Source organism: Littorina saxatilis, linkage group LG11 (assembly GCF_037325665.1).
Source record: "Littorina saxatilis isolate snail1 linkage group LG11, US_GU_Lsax_2.0, whole genome shotgun sequence".
In the NCBI taxonomy this organism is placed as follows: domain Eukaryota; kingdom Metazoa; phylum Mollusca; class Gastropoda; order Littorinimorpha; family Littorinidae; genus Littorina; species Littorina saxatilis.
The window spans coordinates 10,103,190-10,123,417 of record NC_090255.1 but is presented as its reverse complement, the minus strand read 5'-3'; the positions used below and the strand labels follow the sequence as shown (position 1 = coordinate 10,123,417).

Below are 20,228 nucleotides of genomic sequence, written 5' to 3'. Positions count from 1 at the left end.
CCTTTCATTTAAACACTCACCGATTGAGAACATCCTTGGTGCCCTCCGTAAAGAGCGAACAATTTTCAAAGAATTTATTTTTGCGTGGTTTATCTTACCCCTGAGCCATCGTGAACCCGTGTGATCCAGTTTCCCTTTTTCACAATGTAGTCGTCAGTTAGTCATTTGAATGCGACTCGATGTGAGCTTATCTACAATAGCACGTTTTTATGCACGAAACAAACGGCTGTGGTTCACAAGAACTCTAGCGATGGCTTTTGACTGTTGAGAGGAACGGCGATATGGCGCATAAACCGTCGTCTGCTACGACCCTTGCGTGACCCTGCTTCCGGGCTTTTCTTTTTTCAAACTTTCACAACTTCGAATTGCACTGATCTTGTCTTGATGAAAACACGCTGTCAATTTATTATTTAGATTTTAAAAGTTAGGTCTAGCGCAAAAACGCACCACGGTCCAAAAACATTCTGATTATCATCGATCCACGGCTATCGCCAGTTTAAGGGAAGTAACTCATTTTTGACCTGAGTTCAGGATGGGTCCAAAAAGTTTTCGAGACAATCTGCAAAATTAATTCTTTAAAAATTGCTCGCTCTTTACGTAGGGCACCTAGGATGTTCCCGTTTGGTGAGCGTTCAAACGGAAGGGTGTTTGTACTGTGTGTAAAAGCCTGACAGTATCTGTGATGGTTTACGGGAGGCTTACTGTCCGGGCGTGATTTCCGGGAATGATATTCATAACAGCCGTCCAGCACCAAAACGAGGCGCCATTGTTGTAAAGGGTCAAGTCCACGAAAATAAATTCTTTGAAAATTTCTCACGCTCGACAGAAAGCAGCCAGGATGTTCCCGTTCGGTGAGCGTTTAAATGGAAGTATTAGCTTGTAGGCTACTGTATGTAGACGCTCGGGGAGCTCTGTGAGGGTTTACGGGAGGCTTACTGTGCCTAGAAGGTCGCGGCCGGTTTGGAATCCGGCCCGGGACGGACACGGGTCAACTGTATCCATGTCCCACCCCCGTTTCACCACATGGCGGCGTTTTGACCCGTTATGGTCAACCCTTGTTGTCAGTTATTGTTTTCATCAAGTTTCTGCTGTGAAAGTGAATGGTCGATCACCGTGAATAACAACAACTTGAAGTTGACCACTGTAACAAGAAATCCTAGTATACGTCGTAAACACTCTGAATAACAGATTTTGTAAGAATCGGAGGCACTCGAAATAACACCTTCCTCCCATCCCCTCTCCTATAAAAATAATGAAACAAACAAAACACACACACACACACACACACACACACACACACACACACACACACACACACACACAAATACACCCAGACACACCAGGTGTCCACACTCAGTGACACACACACACAGGCACACACACACACACACACACACACTGACACACACACACACACTGACACACACACACACACACAAACACACACAAACACACCAGGTGTCACAGTCCACACTGACACACACACAGTACAGAGGCACACACACACACACACACACACACACACACACACACACACTGACACACACACACACACACACTCTCTGACACACACACGGGCTGTGCACACTGACAAAACCAAAACAAAACAAAACAACAAAATAATGCGACACCAAATCACACCACACAAAACAAAGCGTAAGTTTACTGGAAGTTAATTGAAGACTTTAGGAGGGAAAACTCACGTGTGAGCTCTCGTTCCAAGGGGGTTGATGACCGAGATAGTTAGTTTTGCACTAAACTGTCGTCTGCACCTCAGCGACGGTGATAAGTCCTCATGAATTCTTGATGAAAGATAATGACCTCAAGAATGAAGAAGCGCTCTCACGCTGAGAACGGTTATTTGAACAAAACCAACAGCAAGAACAACAGCGTGAATATGACGTGTTGATGGTGAGTATTTTTAAAGTAAGAAAGAAGAGAAGAAAATGTGAAGTGAGCGAAAAGTTCGGCAGTGCCCGCCCGCATGTCTATGTTCCCGCATGTCTATGTTCCCCCAGGTCTATGTTCCCCCTGGTCTATGTTCCCCCAGGTCTCTGTTCCCCCAGGTCTATATTCCCCCAGGTCTATGTTCCTCCAGTCATACCATGTGTCATGTCATGTCATGCCATATGTCATATGTGCCACACGTGTCTTGGCACGTGTCATGTTACATATCATGCCATATGTCATGGCATATGCCATGTCGCATGTCATGTCATATTTCATGTCATGGCAAGCAATATGTCGTGTCATATGCTAGTTGCCGGAAGTTCTGTTTCAATTGCTGTCCTCAAAGTCGGACACTATCAGTCGGGGACGCCGATGGGTGCTCCTCCTGACACCCGTCTTGACTGCTTGCAATGCCTGTCTGTAATGCCCAATAGTGCGCTCTGCCATGAGCACATGGACAAAAGGGATTGACGAAACCGTTCAGGTTGCCCAAGATGCTGAACACCTGATCATAAGGCCTGGGACAGGATTTAAAAGTTCCGTCCATGTACACTGTGTGGCACTGCCGCAAATGCTGAAGATTTTCATCTGTTGCAAAGACAAGGATACCCCAGTCGTTGTCGGCGTGCAGCAGAAATCTGTCCTGAGTCCAAGTCTCTGACCATATTCCTTGCACATGCACGTCATCCAACGTTGCCCGGGATTGCTGGGAGTGTCGCAGATCTGGCTCTTTGCATTGTTGATCGGACTCCTTGAAATGAGGGAAGGCTTAGTCTGTCACCTCCACCTTGACGGCGCATTCTGACCACCTCAGCATTGTACAATGTACACACGAAACGATGGCCGGGATGGATCTTGCATCACCTCATCGACAAGACGTTGTCTCATGATGCCTCTTTCAATCCGCTCAGTTTCCGGGGGGTGACAGTGTTGTTCAGCCCGTAAAACTCGGATGTTGTTTTCCACACCGTCCGCCATTTCGACTATATTGGCAGTCAACTTTGCTCTACAATGCTTGTTCGAGCAGCGCCAATGAGTATTATCACCTCTGTTCTGGTGTTTATGAAAACGGAAGCTTCTGAAAATCAAAATATCCCCCCCTCTGTCACCTCTTACAAGAAGCGCTTCATCCATTTTGAACAGAGAAATCTGCTTGCTTGCTGCTTGGCAATAAGTGGAAGTGCCTAGCTTCAGATTGACCGTCTTGGGCTTCTAGCCCTTATAACCTGAATTTCTCTACAAGTAAGGCTCTCTATAATGTACTTGCAGAAAGAGTAGTCAGCTCCTTCCACTGAAAACCCAAGCTTTGTCAGTAGGCTAGCTACCAACAAACAGGCCAAGCTGTGTCAGTAGGCTATAGCTACCAACAAACAGGCCAAGCTGTGTCAGTAGGCTAGCTACCAACACACAGGCCAAGCTTTGTCAGAAGGCTAGCTACCAACAAACAGGCCAAGCTGTGTCAGTAGGCTAGCTACCAACACACAGGCCAAGCTTTGTCAGAAGGCTAGCTACCAACACACAGGCCAAGCTTTGTCAGAAGGCTAGCTACCAACAAACAGGCCAAGCTGTGTCAGTAGGCTAGCTACCAACAAACAGGCCAAGCTGTGTCAGTAGGCTAGCTACCAACAAACAGGCCAAGCTTTGTCAGTAGGCTAGCTACCAACAAACAGGCCAAGCTGTGTCAGTAGGCTAGCTACCAACAAACAGGCCAAGCTGTGTCAGTAGGCTAGCTACCAACAAACAGGCCAAGCTGTGTCAGTAGGCTAGCTACCAACAAACAGGCCAAGCTTTGTCAGTAGGCTAGCTACCAACAAACAGGCCAAGCTGTGTCAGTAGGCTAGCTACCAACAAACAGGCCAAGCTGTGTCAGTAGGCTAGCTACCAACAAACAGGCCAAGAGAGAGGCTGAATAAAAGAATAGATCCGTTGTGTATTGCAACGGAATGCAGTAACTTCTGTAGGCGCCCTGTAGGCCTACCACTTTTTGTCTTTTGGAGAAATGACGGGCAGTTTGGAGACATTGTTGGCGGGAAAAGTACACACCCAAGTATACACCCCACACAGAGTTTACTCCATTTCAGATTTCTAGAAATGTCAAAGTTCCCCCAATACAGAAATGTTATTTGCCATGTCATATGACATGACATGACATATGACATAACAACACAGACCTGGGGGAACATAGACCTGGGGGAACACAGACCTGGGGGAACATAGACCTGGGGGAACATAGACCTGGGGGAACATAGACCTGGGGGAACATCGGGTGCCTTCCCGGGCCCCGCCCGGTGTTGGCTAGTATGACTTTTGGGGCGACTGATTGTAGACATTGTTTTTTTGTGTCCATTGTTTCCCTTAATTACCTGTGAGCGTTGTTTTATCAGTACCGATGTTTCGGGTTTACCTTCTGGTCTCTCATCAGACAGTGGAGGAAATCCGACTGGCAACTACGCTGCAGTTCATCCTCCAGTGCAGCAGCAGAATCGTGTTTTCACGTGTGAACATGCATCGCCGGTTTACGAGGCAAGGTGCTCATTCATTGTTTTTTAAAATTTTGGGTTATGGACTGTTTATTTTTTGTGTATAACTCGTGTGCATATATATATAAATATATAAATTAAATATATCCCATGACCTCCCTTCTTTGTCTCTGTTACTTCAGTATGGGTATATATGTTGTATTTTTATAGCTCAATAAATACATCATGGACTCAAAAAAATATATGATAGTGCAGATTCCGATTTGGGCGAAGAACTACTTTGCTCCCGACCTTTGACCTCGCGCCGAACAATGTGACACATTTGTATGAAGTTCCAAAATCGTATTGCACGGCTCAGAAAACCATATCAGTTGCACGCAAAAATGAATCTCAGAACTGATCTGATGTATGAGATGCAATAAGCAAACGTTTCTTTCATTATGAAAGCAATGCAGGTGGGAAAAAACGAACATTCAACTTACAAGATAACCAGATGCTAGCGAACCAAAACAAAAACACGAGTACCCTCCCCTTGCTTCGTTAGCAGACGACTTTTGAGAATCTGTCAGACCGTCCTTACCTGGCACGGTTGGGCTTCGCTATCATCAGCTGTTTCACGTGTTTTGCGAGCAAGTCTACTCTTTTGCCTGGCTCTGCAGTAAGTCCACATTGGCGATGAAGGTATCTAAGAACTTAACATGTGTGTATTTTTCCGTAATCCAGTCATATTCTTTCAAAATGCAATCAAGCGGCGGTGACAGACTTGGGTCCTGTTTTCCTCGCACCCATACCAGTTTAGGTTCATGCAAACACACTCGCAAAACAGTTTATCATGTAGATACATTTCAAATAGGGAGCAAATGGTTAAATCTACATATGTGTTCCCTAAAATTTGCTTCTCTGTCAATAAGACTAATTGTATAATAATGCGTTCGAAAAAAACAACGTGGAATCGATTCTGAATCGAGTCGAGTAAGCCAAATGGGGGCCAAACCGGTTTCCCCGTTCCGCCGACCAGAAACGCAAAAGAATTGTGCGCTTCAACTAAATGGATTTCTATACGACTTCATTACTTTCTTGCAACTTATGAACCTTTACTTAAAGCTTTTAAACGGTCTGAAAGTAGTGTTACCGCGTACTTATAGATGCACTCATTCGTTTTATTTTTTCAGCGACGGTCACTTAGTTTAAGGTTGCAAAAAGGCCAAGTCTCGCTGAAAACACTGTTTCACACTCCACAGATCGCAACAGTGCCGCTAGTAGTCTACACTTTGTGTTTGATGGTAGAATGGGATATACAGATTACAACACTCGTGGTTTTTTATATGGCTTGTATTTCAGTCAAGACCCAGCGGGAATATCAATCGAGAGCCACTCGCCAAAGGCTCGTGTCTCCCGATGATATTCATCCGCTGGGTCTTGACTGAAATACAAGCCATATAAAAAACCACTCGTGTTGTAACCTATACATATATATATATATATATTTATCATAATCAAAGGTCCAGTAAGGGAAAGAAGGAGTTTCTTACGACAACTGGGAAAACAAAGGAAAGAAGTCGATTTGAAATATGCTTGAAAGAAACTTGTAAAACTTACAGGTAACTGTGACAGGCAAGCTAGCAAATATGTAAACACACGAAACGAAACCAAAACAAACCAGAGTAGACTAAACCAAACCTCAACACACCACATCACACCACAACACACCACATCACACCACAACACACCACATCACACCACATCACACCACAACACACCACATCACAACACTGACACCACATCACAACACCACAACACACCACGTACAACACACCACGTACAACACACCACATCACACCACACCACACCACATCACACCACAACACATCACACCACAACACACCACAACACACCACATCACACCACATCACACCTCAACACACCATATCACACCACAACACACCACATCACACCACACCACACCACACCACACCACAACACACCACACTAAACCAAACCAACGGACAACAAACAAAACAACAGAGCAAGACATCACCAATTTACCGTGTGTTCTTTTAACACATTTTTGATCCCGAAACTACCCATGGCATGCGAAACGGTACAGGTGTCATACCTCTCCCAGAAGCCAGTGAGGGCGATTTTTGAAGGAGTTTCTGAAAAAAAATACACGACTTAAAAAAAAGAGCATATAATGGCACCTACACCGTTCAACATGACATAACGTTCTTGAACAGGACTGACTGTTTTTGATTTGATTGTTCTCTCCGGTGATATGCACAACTTGTTCCGTTTTAAGTCGTTATATTTTTTTGGGTCAATTATAACGCGGGAACCTTGCTTTTGTGAATTTGATTTTGGGGGGTGTCTGCCTTATGTCAGGTCAATCTGAGTGTTGAATATGGCAGGGCAATGGATGGCCTTTCGAGTCATATAACTGGTTGCAAAAGAAACAGTTTCGTGACATAGATGTTCACTGTAAACGTATCTGTCTAGGTGATTTTTTAAAATGACGGCTTATTAAGGAAATAACTCCACGCAGTCATAAAAAAAATCTGTTTGTTGTTGTTGCTTCCCTTGCATTGTTGAAGCACACAATGAAAACTGCAGACTGAACCCTATACTATGTGTGTGTGTGTGTGTGTGTAACCCTCTCTCTCTCAGTCTCTCTCTCTCTCTCTCTCTATCATGTCTCTCTCTCTCACTCTCTCTCTCTCACTGCACTCTCTCCTCTCACTCTCTCTTTTCACTCTCTCTGTGTCTCTCTATCTCATGTCTCTCTCTCAGTCTCTCTCTCATGCCTCTTCTCTCTCTCTCTCTCTCTCTCTCTCTCTCTCTCTCTCTCTCATGTCTCTCTTTTCAAGTGTTTTATGTATTCATGTGTGCCTGGGTATGTCTGCACACAGAGACTGTAGAGTATTCATGTTTATTCCCCCCTCTGCTTCTTTACCTCTGTAAACTTGTAGAGCTAGTTATTTTTCGATAATGACCCAGCAACCAAACAAATAACGAGCCAGCAACAGCCTGAATCCTCGATAGTGCAATGGGTTGAGAAGCTGTTCTGTTTTGGTACTACTTTTGCGACTGAAAAGTTCCGAACGCTCTATACGTACGAAATATACATCTCTGGAGCAAACAATACAAACATACCGCATTTAAATTAACAACTACAGGCCTGAACACATGAATCTCCATATAAAATTCATGAGTTAGGTTGTTTTCTGAATCTAGATCTGCCGTGCATACACGGTTCATCACAAGCAAATTCCCAAGGCAAGTAACTCATACTCTTGCCGACAAGAGTAGTTCCCCTTCTTTTAACGCAGTTTCTTCGACAACACTGACTGCAATCCGACGGTCAGTTTTCAACAATATTTCATTTTATAAACAGATCACACGCAACCAAATGCACACATCTCATCAATTTAAACAACATAAAGCGGTTTCATACACTATTTTCCCCAGAAAACTGAACTTCATGCAGTAATTAACGTTGGAACACGGGTGCAAAAGTTCGTCTGCTAGTCCCATTTGACGAAAGAACATTATCCTGAACGATACTAAAACATAAACAGAACACACAATATCTGCCTTTACCGCCACAGCAGAATAACAGCATATCTGTGTACTTGATTTTAGTCTAAAACAGGGAAACTGACAAGAAGTGTTAACAGAATGGAATGATTTGCACGGAACTTAACCGCGCATTAATCGATCGCCTGCGCAGGTTGACTGGTTGAGTGATTCGGATTCGATCAAACTTTCGCACAAAAACTCCTGTTTTCTTTGAATAACTGAAGAAAGGAGGAATAAAGAGGTTACACACCTCGTCTCAGTGATTATTAAAAATAATGGTCTCAGTTCGCGGTCATGAAAAAGCTCGCTGAAGCTCGCATTTTTCATGATCCGCCAACTTCGACCATTATTTTTAATAATCACTGAGACTCGGCATGTAACCTCTACTTACTCTACAGTCTATAGGCCCTACTGCAAATCAGGATTCGTCTGTGTATCTGAGTGTCAGTGTCAGTGTCTGTGTATCTGAGTGTCAGTGTCTGTGTATCTGAGTGTCTATGTCAGTGTATCTGAGTGTCAGTGTCTGTGTCTGTATATCTGAGTGTCTGTGTCTGTGTATCTGAGTGTCAGTGTCTGTGTCTGTGAAATTCGATCCGTTTGTTTTTATTCATACCAATGCACTGACGTAAAGGCTTTGGTGGAGCGCACTTGAGCTGAAAAGCACACTCCTAACAGTGTTAACAATTCTAGGACAGCAAATGAAGTGGATCAAACAGTAATTAAGCCTATGTAAATTAAACATTCAGAATGCAGTAACTGGTATACGATTTCTACGCTTATTCAACAACGTACTTGTGCTATCGAAATACTAAGTCACTAAGTTGCCTATAATGCCCTCTATCAGAATCTCCTTATTACACCCCCGGTATAGGGGTGTGTATAGGATTCGGTCGATGTGTTTGTGTGTTTGTGTGTTTGTGTGCGCATATAGATCTCAAGAATGAACGGACCGATCGTCACCAAACTTGGTGAACAGGTTCTATACATTCCTGAGACGGTCCTTACAAAAATTGGGACCAGTCAAACACACGGTTAGGGAGTTATTGGTGGATTAAGATTCTACAAGGACTTATAGAGGGACACCCCCGTTGGTCAAAGGGAAATAACCATTCTCACTGCCACCAACTGAGAAGGTTATTTCCCTTTGACCAACGGGGGTGTTTTTCCTACCTCGGAGGAATTTCTTGTTTACAATGAATTCCGCTCACTATCTCACATCTGGCCAGGGTTTTAGATGGGATGAGGTCATCTTTCTATTTGGACACTTACCAAGAAAGAACGGTGTAACTGCTTCTTGTGCAGGGTGGATTGTTTTTAATGAATTAACTTGATGTTTTCATAAATTATGTCATTTGTGAGATAGTGAGCAAAACTATTTTTTCACGGTAAATAAAAAGGCAAAGGAGGACCTAGAACTGAAAAAACACCCTGCAAACTTACGTCGACTTTGACGGAGATTGTGTGTGATAAGTAGTCAATAAAACTCCCCTCAAAAAACATCAATCAACATCACCACCACCACCACCACCACCACCACCAACAACAACGACGACAGCAACAACAAAATCAACAACAACAACAACAAGCAAAAAAAAAAAAAAAACCCACAAATTAAAACACCCACAAAACCTTCCAACCAACCAAACACCCCCCCCCCTCCCCCCCAACAAAGATACAACGACCCGTCTCTCAATGATCTTTATTGTTTTAGCAAACACACACACACAGACACACACACAGACACACACACACACACACACACACACACACCCGCGCATTCACGCACGCACAGCAATGACTTTGATACCCCATGTTTGATACCCGTGACAGGGTCTAGTTTCTGTTACCACAGATCAATTTTGGGATTCTACTACATGGGGACCGGTGTAACACGAGAAAATTACTCCCACGAGATTTTTACTCCGGAGTAAAAATTTCGTACGAAAGTGTTACTCCCTTTACGAAAAAAGCACTCCCCCATTACACGAGAAAATTACTCCCCACGACAGGTGAGTTCCGATTTAACATTTCGTACACAAATGTTACTCCCCTGACGAATAAAAAACGAATAAATTACTTCACCCTAACACGAGCAATTTGCCAGGTGTACGAAATTTTGACTCCCTTGTCCCCTGTTAGTCTTGGTGGTGGAAGGGGTGGAGGGAGGCTAGCGCGACATTCGTTTGTGCGAGATGCCAATTTTGGCATTATCCCTTCGCCCGCATCCCATTTTCGCGTTCGAGATTTTTTACTAGAAGTAAAAAAATGGGGAGTAAACATTTTGTGGAGGGAGTAAATTTTTCGTGCCTTGGGGAGTTCTTTTCTCGTACGAAAAATTTACTCGGAGTAAGAATTTCGTACGAAATTTTTACTCCGGAGTACATTTTTCGTGGAGTAAAAATTTCGTGTTACACCGGGAATGCACTTACCTGTTTCTATCAGCCCTTTGTAATGGCAACAGTCCTCTCTTGTGTAGACAATAGATACTAGCTCGTATGTCCGAGGTTTCAGGTTGGATAATGGCAGCTTGCCACTTGGATATTTACCCCACTGCATGGACACTGTGGCTTCTTTTTGCGCAGAACGGGATTTAAAAAAAAAATCAGTGAGTAAGTTTTCATTGAATTGAATTAATAATTACGTCAACTGTGAAATTAACTTCCCATGAAAAAGTCTGCACGTATAATTATATCTGTGGGGGTGTACGCGTAAGTGTACATGTCCATAGGAAGGAAGGTATCTTTAAAGCCCGCACCACTAACATTTGAATAAGCTGCACCCACCTATCACAGGACAAAAAATGTAATCTTTTAGAGTCGATTGCAGCTGCCAATATCAATGATAACAAGGCCGCTGACTCCACTAAAAATAGATTCTTGTCACAAGCGGGTTCTTTGCTCGGGAACTTTAGTAATTTATTCCCCGGTCGAGGGCGTCACCTTAGAAAAACGAACAGCGGAGAGTAAGTTTATCAAAACTGACGACATTGATTCTTAAGGTACGTACAAATGATATGACTTATTGTTCATTTTGAATCTGAGTAAACTAAGATATATTGTATTGCCGAAGAACGCCCCGTTATAAATAGATAGCTCGTATGTTAACCAGGCCGAAAAATCGTTAGTACAGTGCTTCAATCAGAAATGGCCGATTTATCTGGCTAAATGAAAGAGAGAATTGCAGGTAGGCAGGTGAAAATATGAAGATGGTGTGTCATTTAATTGCTTGATTTTGATTTTTTTTTCATGCTTATTTAGTTTGGGTTCGATTGAGCAATCAGTGAGTCATAATTATAAGCAGTGTTCGTCTGTACAGACGGCCCGCCGTCCGTGTACAGTATCAGGTATAAAAAACCCACCACAACACGACACAAGCTGTCGCACGGTATTATTTCGTCGTTTTCAACAAGTTGCACAATACGAACCATGTAGAATATTGCAAAAAACAAACAAACAAAACAAATTCGTGCAATGCCGTACGGAAAATGTACGTTTTGTACATTGAGTTCTTGTTGCGTACGAGGGTTCAGTGGTAAAGTGGGTCGTGGTTGCAACTAAAGGTGTAACTTTGACTTGCCACCAACATAAAATATTTAAAATACATATTTCCAACTAGATACAGATAGTCAAGCGGAAAAGTATTATTATTGTTGTTATATTAAAGTCATCTTCTAAATCGATATATAATTTACACAAAGTATTTTGGACTGTATGATAACAGGACTGTTTACGCACAAAGGTATTAAAGAGATGCCAAAAGAGAGAGAGAGAGAGAGAGAGAGAGAGAGAGAGAGAGAGAGAGAGAGAGAGAGAGAGAGAGAGAGAGAGAGAGAGAGAGAGAAGAGAGAGAGAGAGAGAGAGAGAGAGAGAAAAGAGAGAGAGAGAGAGAGAGAGAGAGAGAGAGAGAGAGAGAGAGAGAGAGAGAGAGAGAGAGAGAGAGAGAGAGAGAGAGAACAAGAACAATTCTGTATTTAACGAGGGTAATAGAGTAAACAGTGATCTGCTTTATTACATCTGGCCTTCGCCTTAAAGAGGGGGACTAGTCTAAGGTGGCTTAAGAATAAACAAGAAAAGAAAACAACTGCTACATGTTTATAAATAAACGAAAATAAGAACATATTATAAATGTACAAACAGTATGTTGCATAAATGAAAATATGTGAGTTCATTTGACGTGAGTAAAGTATTATAGAGTGGATTGCACTGACGCAACAAAGCTGTAAACACCATGCCTATTGACATACACTGCATTAACAAATATCAGTAAACAAAAAACGAATAAAGTAATACATTGTTAAAAAGCACCGGTTGTTGGTTTTATATCTGGTCTTAAAAACGTTTGTGCTGGTAGTTTGCCCCAGGATTGTCGGAAGAGTGTTCCAGAGACTGCTACCTGAATAAACTAAACTGACTAGACTTTTTTTTGTTTTTTTGTTGTTGACCTCAGTTGCATGCAGGCTGCTGCAACCCTTCTTATTTTTTGCCCGGTTTTTTTTTTTTTTTTTTTTTTTTGGGGGGGGGGGGGGGGCAGGGTGATAGACATGGTGAAATTCTTAAACTACTTATGTATGCTGGCGACATTAGTTTCTTCCTACAGGATGAGAAAGACCTAAGAAACGTATTACATCTTATAACTCAGTTTTCAAAATTTTCAGGGTTAGCAATGAATGATCAAAAGACAGAAGCAATGTGGCTTGGTACAAATAAATTTTCTGCTGACCGACCATGTAATATTATTTGGAAAAAACAAATCAAAATCTTAGGAATTCATTTCAACAACTCTGTCCCAGCCTCCAACCTAGAAGACAACTGGGAACCTAAACTACATAAAGTAAATTCATTAATAGCAACATGGTCGAAAAGAAACCTAAGTATAATGGGGAATAGTCAAAACATTAATGTTGTCACAGTTTACTTACGTACTGCAATCTCTATGTGCCACAGAAAACTTCCTCAATAAGCTAAATTCATCTCTATTCCGATTTATCTGGAAGAAAAAATATTCAAACAAAAGAGCTTAAATGAAAAAGTTAATAGAAAAGTAATGTGCCAAGAGACAAATCATGGAGGTCTGAAAATGATTAATGTCAAAGATGTACAAACATCATATCTAATTTCATGGATTATGAGGCTGCTGGACGGAAGTAACGCAAAGTGGCAACAGATTCCATTAGCATCCTTTTTAAATATGGGCGAACGCTTATGCTGTTTGCGCTCAAATGTGAGTGCAGACAATTTTAAAGGGCTAGGTTCTATAAAGCAATATTTCTGGAAACAAGCTTTTATCACCTGGCTAAACAATAAACACAAGATCAAAGAAATAAGCAGTAATGAACAGCAGATAAGTGTACGCAATCAAACCTTATGGAATAATACAAATATAAGGTACAGGAAGCAAACGCTATACATGAATGACTGGATAAAGGCTAAAATATGCGTTGTTAAAGATGTTTTTAACGAAAACGACATGTGCTCTTTTGAGGAAATATGTGAACAAACTGGATATAAACAGTCTCGCCTATTTGAATATAATGCAATACAGACTGCCATTAAAGCTCTATTATTGCGTGATACGGGTCAGGCCCGTTCTGATCATATGCCATTTATACAATTATCTCCACGCCAAATTCGCCTAAAGATCTTAAATTATGAGATAAACTTGGAGCCAAGCTCAGCTGGATTTTGGTCGAACAAATCAAATATTACATTAGAAGATAAACACTGGAAATTAGCTAACGAATGCTCGACAGAAACCCGTCTTCGTCTATTGCATTGGAAAATTTTACACAATATATATCCCACCAATATTTTGCTACATAAGATGGGAATTCGTCAAACAAATCTTTGTCAGTATTGTAACGAAACCGACTTCATGGAGCACTTTTTTTGGCAGTGTAGAGCAGTGCAACCCATATGGCAGGAATGTCAAGGGTACATATTTAAATGTACAGGCAAAAATATAAAGTTAAGCTGCGAAGAGGCTCTTTTTGGGTATTTCACACGTGATATCCCCAGAGAGAAAACCTTCATAATTAATCACCTTATATTGATATCGAAAATGTGCATAAGCCAGTTTAAGTACGGAAATCCAAAAACTAACATGAAGGTCTTATTTCAGAACCAAGCTCGACTTCGAAATTTCTAGTAAAATTGAACTGTGTATAAGAATATCTATAGATAAATAGCAGTATAGTGCTGTTAATGTAAAGTTATTTATATATGCGCCGTATGATGCTGTGCTGAAAACTAGTCCTGTAATTGGTAATTTGTAAATTCTCGCCTTTTGTCCATCGAGCGTTGGATTAGTTAACTTGCTATGTATTGTCCCTCTGAAAAAGGTATTATTTAACAGAATTATGGGAACAACAACAACAACAACACACACACACACACACACACACGCACACACACACACACACACACATACACGCAAACAAACGCACAAACTACTAGACATAGCAAAGGTGAATGAAATAGCTGTAACGATAGAGTAACTGTAATGAAGAAAAAACAAGAGGCGAAGCCTTCAAGGCTCACGTAAGAAATCGACAAACAGTAACACAAACTCAATCACTCCGTCACACATACACACAGACACACACACATACACACACACACACACACACACACACACACACACACACACACACACACACACACACACACACACACACACACACACACACAGAAAGAGCATAGGTGAAACTGTGCAAGAAAGCGAGACACTAGATCTAGATCTGTCTGTCTGCATATGTAGCCTACTTACATCCGACACGACTGCCAAATAGTCTCGGCCCGCTCAAAATAACAATCACCGAGACTTTCAGTAATTCCATCGCGTGACGTCTAACCCTCGTACGTCATAATGTGACGTCAATGTAATATGACGTCTTCAAATGTTAAAGTTTCTACCACAGACATACACACATACATACGCACGCACGCACGCACGCACGCACAGACAGACAAAAGTTAGCATCGCATAGGCTACACTTACGTGAGCCAAAAAGAGAAAAAAAAAATTGAAAAAAAAAACACAAAAAATTGTCCATCATATGAATACATGTCCAGGCTAGGTATTAAGGATAAGCGGAAAGAAGTAGAAAAAAAAGACCCATGAAGGATAAACTGACTAGACTTGAATAGAACAAGATAACAGTGAAAATGTATTCACAGACGAATTTGGTCGCTTTTTGAGAATGCATTTTGTGTAAAATTAGACTGATGCAACACAAAACCTGAGATTTACTGATCGGTTTTTGCATCTGTAGATGCTTAACTATATCATTAAAGGTACTGAACTTGTCAAATCCAGGTGCACGGAGCCCCTGGGGCTTTTAGTCATACCTCAGGCAGCTATCCGTTAGAAGAACTACCAAGTTTCATTGACTTGCACCCAAAGAGTCAAGAACTGCTTTTTTTTTTACGAATTAATTTCGTACTCGGACCCGGCTGGTCTTGGCCTATTTTTGGATCTAAATTTAGATCAGGTAGATCACCACATCATGCACAAAAAGACACGTCACAAGCAAACTATGTCAGACGTCATCATGAGTTTGTGTAAAACAAAATGGAGGCCGGAATCACTCAGTTGAATCGAACTCCGACCAAATACCACGTAATAATTAACTAGGTTAATTTATGCACTCGCGTGAACAAGAAACTGTCGAGCTTCCCAGATGTCGTCATTGGGTAGTTGGCTCACGTAAGTGTAGCCTATGCGATCGTAACTTTGTCTGTCTGTGCGTGCGTGCGTGCGTGCGTGCGTCTGTGCGTGTGTATGTCTGTGGTAGAAACTCTAACATTTGAAGACGTCACATTACATTGACGTCACATTATGACGTAAGAGGGTTAGACGTCACGCGAAGGAAGTACTGACAGTCTCGGTCATTATTATTTTGAGCGCGCCGAGACTAGTTGGCAGTCCACGCTGTTTTAAAGGTTATTAGAACCACTAACCGATGACTGAAGGTTAGAGAAATGCACCTAAAGATTCCAAAAATGTAAAGAAATTCACCGATTCGTAGCTTAATCATTGTGATTTAATTAAAAACGTTCCGCCAAATTCGTCTGCTAAACGAGACTTCGAAATGGCCGCCAGTAGACGAGAACCGGCTGTGACGTCACTTAGTGTTTGGAAACCGAAAGTTACAGCTTACGCTCAAGTGGGCGTTTGCCTAAATCGAGCATCAACAGCACGCCGAAGGAATGCGCACGGCTGCTGATAGCTATGAAGTATAGAAAAAAGGTTCAGGCATCAGTTGTCACCTTTTTCCGATGGGCTTACAACTTCTGCAGCAAGACTGATTAACTGGAAACGGCCAACACGATGTTGTGTGTTTCGCGACACTTTCTTCCAATGCGAACGCAGTTAAGCCGGCAAGAAAACCTGGCACACACAAAACAGCTGTTGCCTAACGCAGTTCCAGTTCCGACAATTGTTGACCACTCACAGGAGGTCAGAAACCGGATACCAATGTCATCAGAACGATCTGCTTTCACTAAACGCAGACGAAAGGAAGTGAGTACATGTATACTGAATGTGTTCTGTAAGGGATAGGGGTTCAGTGTCACTGGGCGTTTTTGTCAGACTGACAGTATTTGTAGTGGAATGGCATCTGTTCCTAATTTTAAGCACATGTGTTAAGATTACAGATTAAAACATATATATATCTGTTACTATATGTCCGTCCCCATGCACCCACCTTATAGTTCCCTCTCTCTCTCCCTCTTTTACACTCACCTGGGTAATCGATGAGTCTCAGGTTTAATCAGTGTCCGTCCATATACACATAGACATTCACACAAACACACACACGTTGTTATAGTTGTTATCTAATTCAGTGTTGTATTAAATAGATAAAGAAATCGTTAATACAGCAAGCTTGCATGAATAATTTGCTGTTGTCCTTTTTTTCAGATCAGGTTCTGTAATACAGTAATTATAATTAATACAAGTACAAATTCATGTTTGCAGTCATACTCATAGTGTGTGAGTGTGTGTGTGTGTGTGTGTGTGTGTGTGTGTGTGTGTGTGTGTGTGTGTGTGTGTGTGTGTGTGTGAAAAGCACTTTGATACTTAAAACATCTGTGTTATTTGATTTTATTACAAAACTGCAGTCAGAATATTAAGCAGACCTATTCCAACAATACATTTTGATCAGCAGTAAATGTAATGTCAAATTATGAACAACAATCATGTGAGCAGATATATCTAACAGAAACACATAGTCTAGCAAAATAATACAACCAAGTACATGTGTGGACATCATCATCCACATAAAAAAATTGATTGTAGGAAGAGCACTCTGTGTTATTACCACTGCTTCAGTCAAACTGCCAGTTCAACTTTATCTCTGTGGGTTGTTTTTTTTCTCTCAGAGTAACATGGGGAAAAAAACCTTTAAAAAACTTGCATGCTACAGAGCTGGATTGTTTCTAGTGATCATGCAGCATGATTTATCCGCATAGAAAACTACTGAAACACCTAAACAGAAATAACAATGTCTACAGAAAAAACCCACTGTTTGATTGCTGTCTGTAGTACTCCTCTTGCTAACAGTGGCATTAAAATAATTAAAACTAAGCTATGCTCTCTTGGGGGGGAAAAAGTGCTCTAAGTACTTTTTGTGTCTACATAGGCAAAACAAAACTATGCAATGTTTCAGATTTCCTGACCCACCCTATGTTTTTCCTCCTTATCCTGGACTATTTTGGACTCTTACAAAAATGTAGGCTACTTCAAAAATGACAAATTTTAATTTTGCAGGCTTACAAGGAAATTGACTCTTCTCTTACAACCAGAATACACCATGATTTCAAGCAAATAAAAAACTACATGCACCTGAGAAAAAAAAAACTTTAATTCAAGAAGTTAGACCTCCTAACCCCAGCTTTTCAATTCAATTCAATACGTTGTTGATGTTGATTATGGAGCTTAACGTCCTCCCAGGTAACTAGGGACCTATATTGGGGCATGATTTTTTATACAATGTTAAAAGTGTAGGGTGTAATGGGGGGGAGGGGGACTGGAGGGTGACGGGGTGTAGTCGCTAATAAATTTAAAGGTGCGTTTATTATCTAATATACCAGACATTTTGTTTTGGCTGGTGTACAGAATAACATCACATAAAATCGCACTCGTAAAACATACAAAACACATAAAATGTACACATCAGTACACACATAACCCAAACCACACATATCCATACCAGCACCATCACACACATATCCACATACATACTCTAGTTTGTACATTATAAAAATAAATACATTATGATTAATACCATTACTAGTCAACTTAAATTAAGGCTCAAAATAGGTCTTATGGATGTTATTTAGTGTAATGAAGAGATTATAAAAACCAAAAAAAAGCTATGAGAAAGAAAGTATGAAAGAATGATGCCCTTTCTCCGGTGAAAGTTCTGCTGATTGTGGTAACTTTTTTTTCTGTCTAAAACAGGCATCAGGTTAACTGAACGAGCTGTTTGAGGGGGTGGTGATCCTAACACTGGCCTATGGCAACACTGGTCTATGGCAGCTACAACAAAGCTCTGCATACACAGCAAGACTACAATGCAACAGTGCCCAGACTTTGACTGCTACAGGCTGCTTTCCCATGCAAAGTACAAATGCAAGTGTCCATAAACCAGGGTTTAATACAAAGTCATGTAGTATGTGAGTGAGTTCTGATGAAAAAGTGATTGTGTTGTAATATTGGTTATTACTGAGTGTTGATGTTACAATGATTACATTATAAAAACAACAACAGAACAATGTGAAGAGCAAACTTCTTCTGTGGGCATGCAAGTGAGTTAATCTTGTGTGTGTGTGTGTGAGAAACTATATGTGACTGAGTGTTACAAATTTAAATGACAACAGTTTTCTTGATAGCCTTTAAAAACAACAACAAATACATACATTTAACAATCAAACAAATATAGGCACCTCAAAAAAAGTTGTATGTACACCTTCGTGGCTGGTGATGCATTCTTGCTCCCCTGCAAGTTTTCATTCTACAATGTACCTCAGGCTAGCTTCCTCTCTCTCTCAAATCTGCCCCTCCCACACAATACAACAGGTACAGTGGCCACTCTGACACCAGTCTCTGAAATAATCAAGAACAGTTAAAACTGCGATGAGCTGTTGTTCTTTTACTCGTGAATGCAATGCATGAACACTTAAACAATATCCCACTTATTCGCGAGTGCGTTGACAAGGCGAGAGTGAAAAAATAGCACAGACTCGAAAGCAGACGATAAGTTCAGCACAGAGAGCGGGCGTGTTTACCTTTGATCGCTGAGACAAACAGTGTCGCAATTTTCATCGTCACTGTTTCACTACTGCTGGAAGTGGCCTCCACCCTCATCTTTCATGCTTGATTCGAGGAGAGAAACCGGTAGTTCGAACATGTACGGTTCAATTTCGTCTGCAGTTACGCTTGTTGTCATGTTGGTAAACAACCATCCCCACACGGTGTGACGTCACGGATAATTTATTCATAAGCCAGTCTCGCGAAGATCACGCGGCACAATGGCGGGTCGTTTTGGAGAAGAAATCCGTCGCTTCGGTCACAAAATTCGTCGGATTACGGCCTTAGAAGATTCCGAAGTAAACCAAACATTGTTGAAGACGGTAAGAAAGTGGTTTTCTAACTAACTGCAAACATCGGGAAGTGTTCGGTCGCGCAGGAACACGATTCGAAGCGTTTTTGACGCTAAAACAGCGTGGTCTGGTCCTTTAAGTAGGCTACATGCAGACAGACAGATCTAGATCTAGTGTCTCGCTTTCTTGCACAGTTTCACCTATGCTCTTTCTGTGTGTGTGTGTGTGTGTGTGTGTGTGTGTGTGTGTGTGTGTGTGTGTGTGTGTGTGTGTGTGTGTGTGTGTGTGTGTGTGTGTGTGTGTGTGTGTGTGTGTGTGTGTGTGTGTGTGTGACGGAGTGATTGAGTTTGTGTTACTGTTTGTCGATTTCTTACGTGAGCCTTGAAGGCTTCGCCTCTTGTTTTGGGTTTGTTTTACTACCATAGGAGGATTTTTGAACTGTAAATGCACTCAGCTGCAACAAAAACGCAAAACGAAGGCTGTGAGCTGCACTGTGCCTTTAAATCAACCCCAACTGCTTTATCTGACCTTAAAAAGAGCCTGTTATGGTCCTTTAAGATGTTCAGGAACATATTAGTTATAAAGAATTGTGTGAATAAACAAGCGTTGGCCGAGTTTT

At 41.5% G+C, this 20,228-nt stretch overlaps 1 long non-coding RNA gene across 1 annotated transcript; it reads right to left on the bottom strand.

Annotated features, from left to right (window-relative positions):
- Nucleotides 1-17,094: 17,094 nt before the first annotated feature.
- On the bottom strand, nucleotides 17,095-19,746 carry LOC138979707 (uncharacterized). Its single transcript, XR_011460109.1, has 2 exons — nucleotides 19,295-19,746; nucleotides 17,095-19,112 (listed from the first exon to the last, which is right to left on the bottom strand). It is a non-coding gene; the product is annotated as an uncharacterized lncRNA (long non-coding RNA).
- Nucleotides 19,747-20,228: the final 482 nt, after the last annotated feature.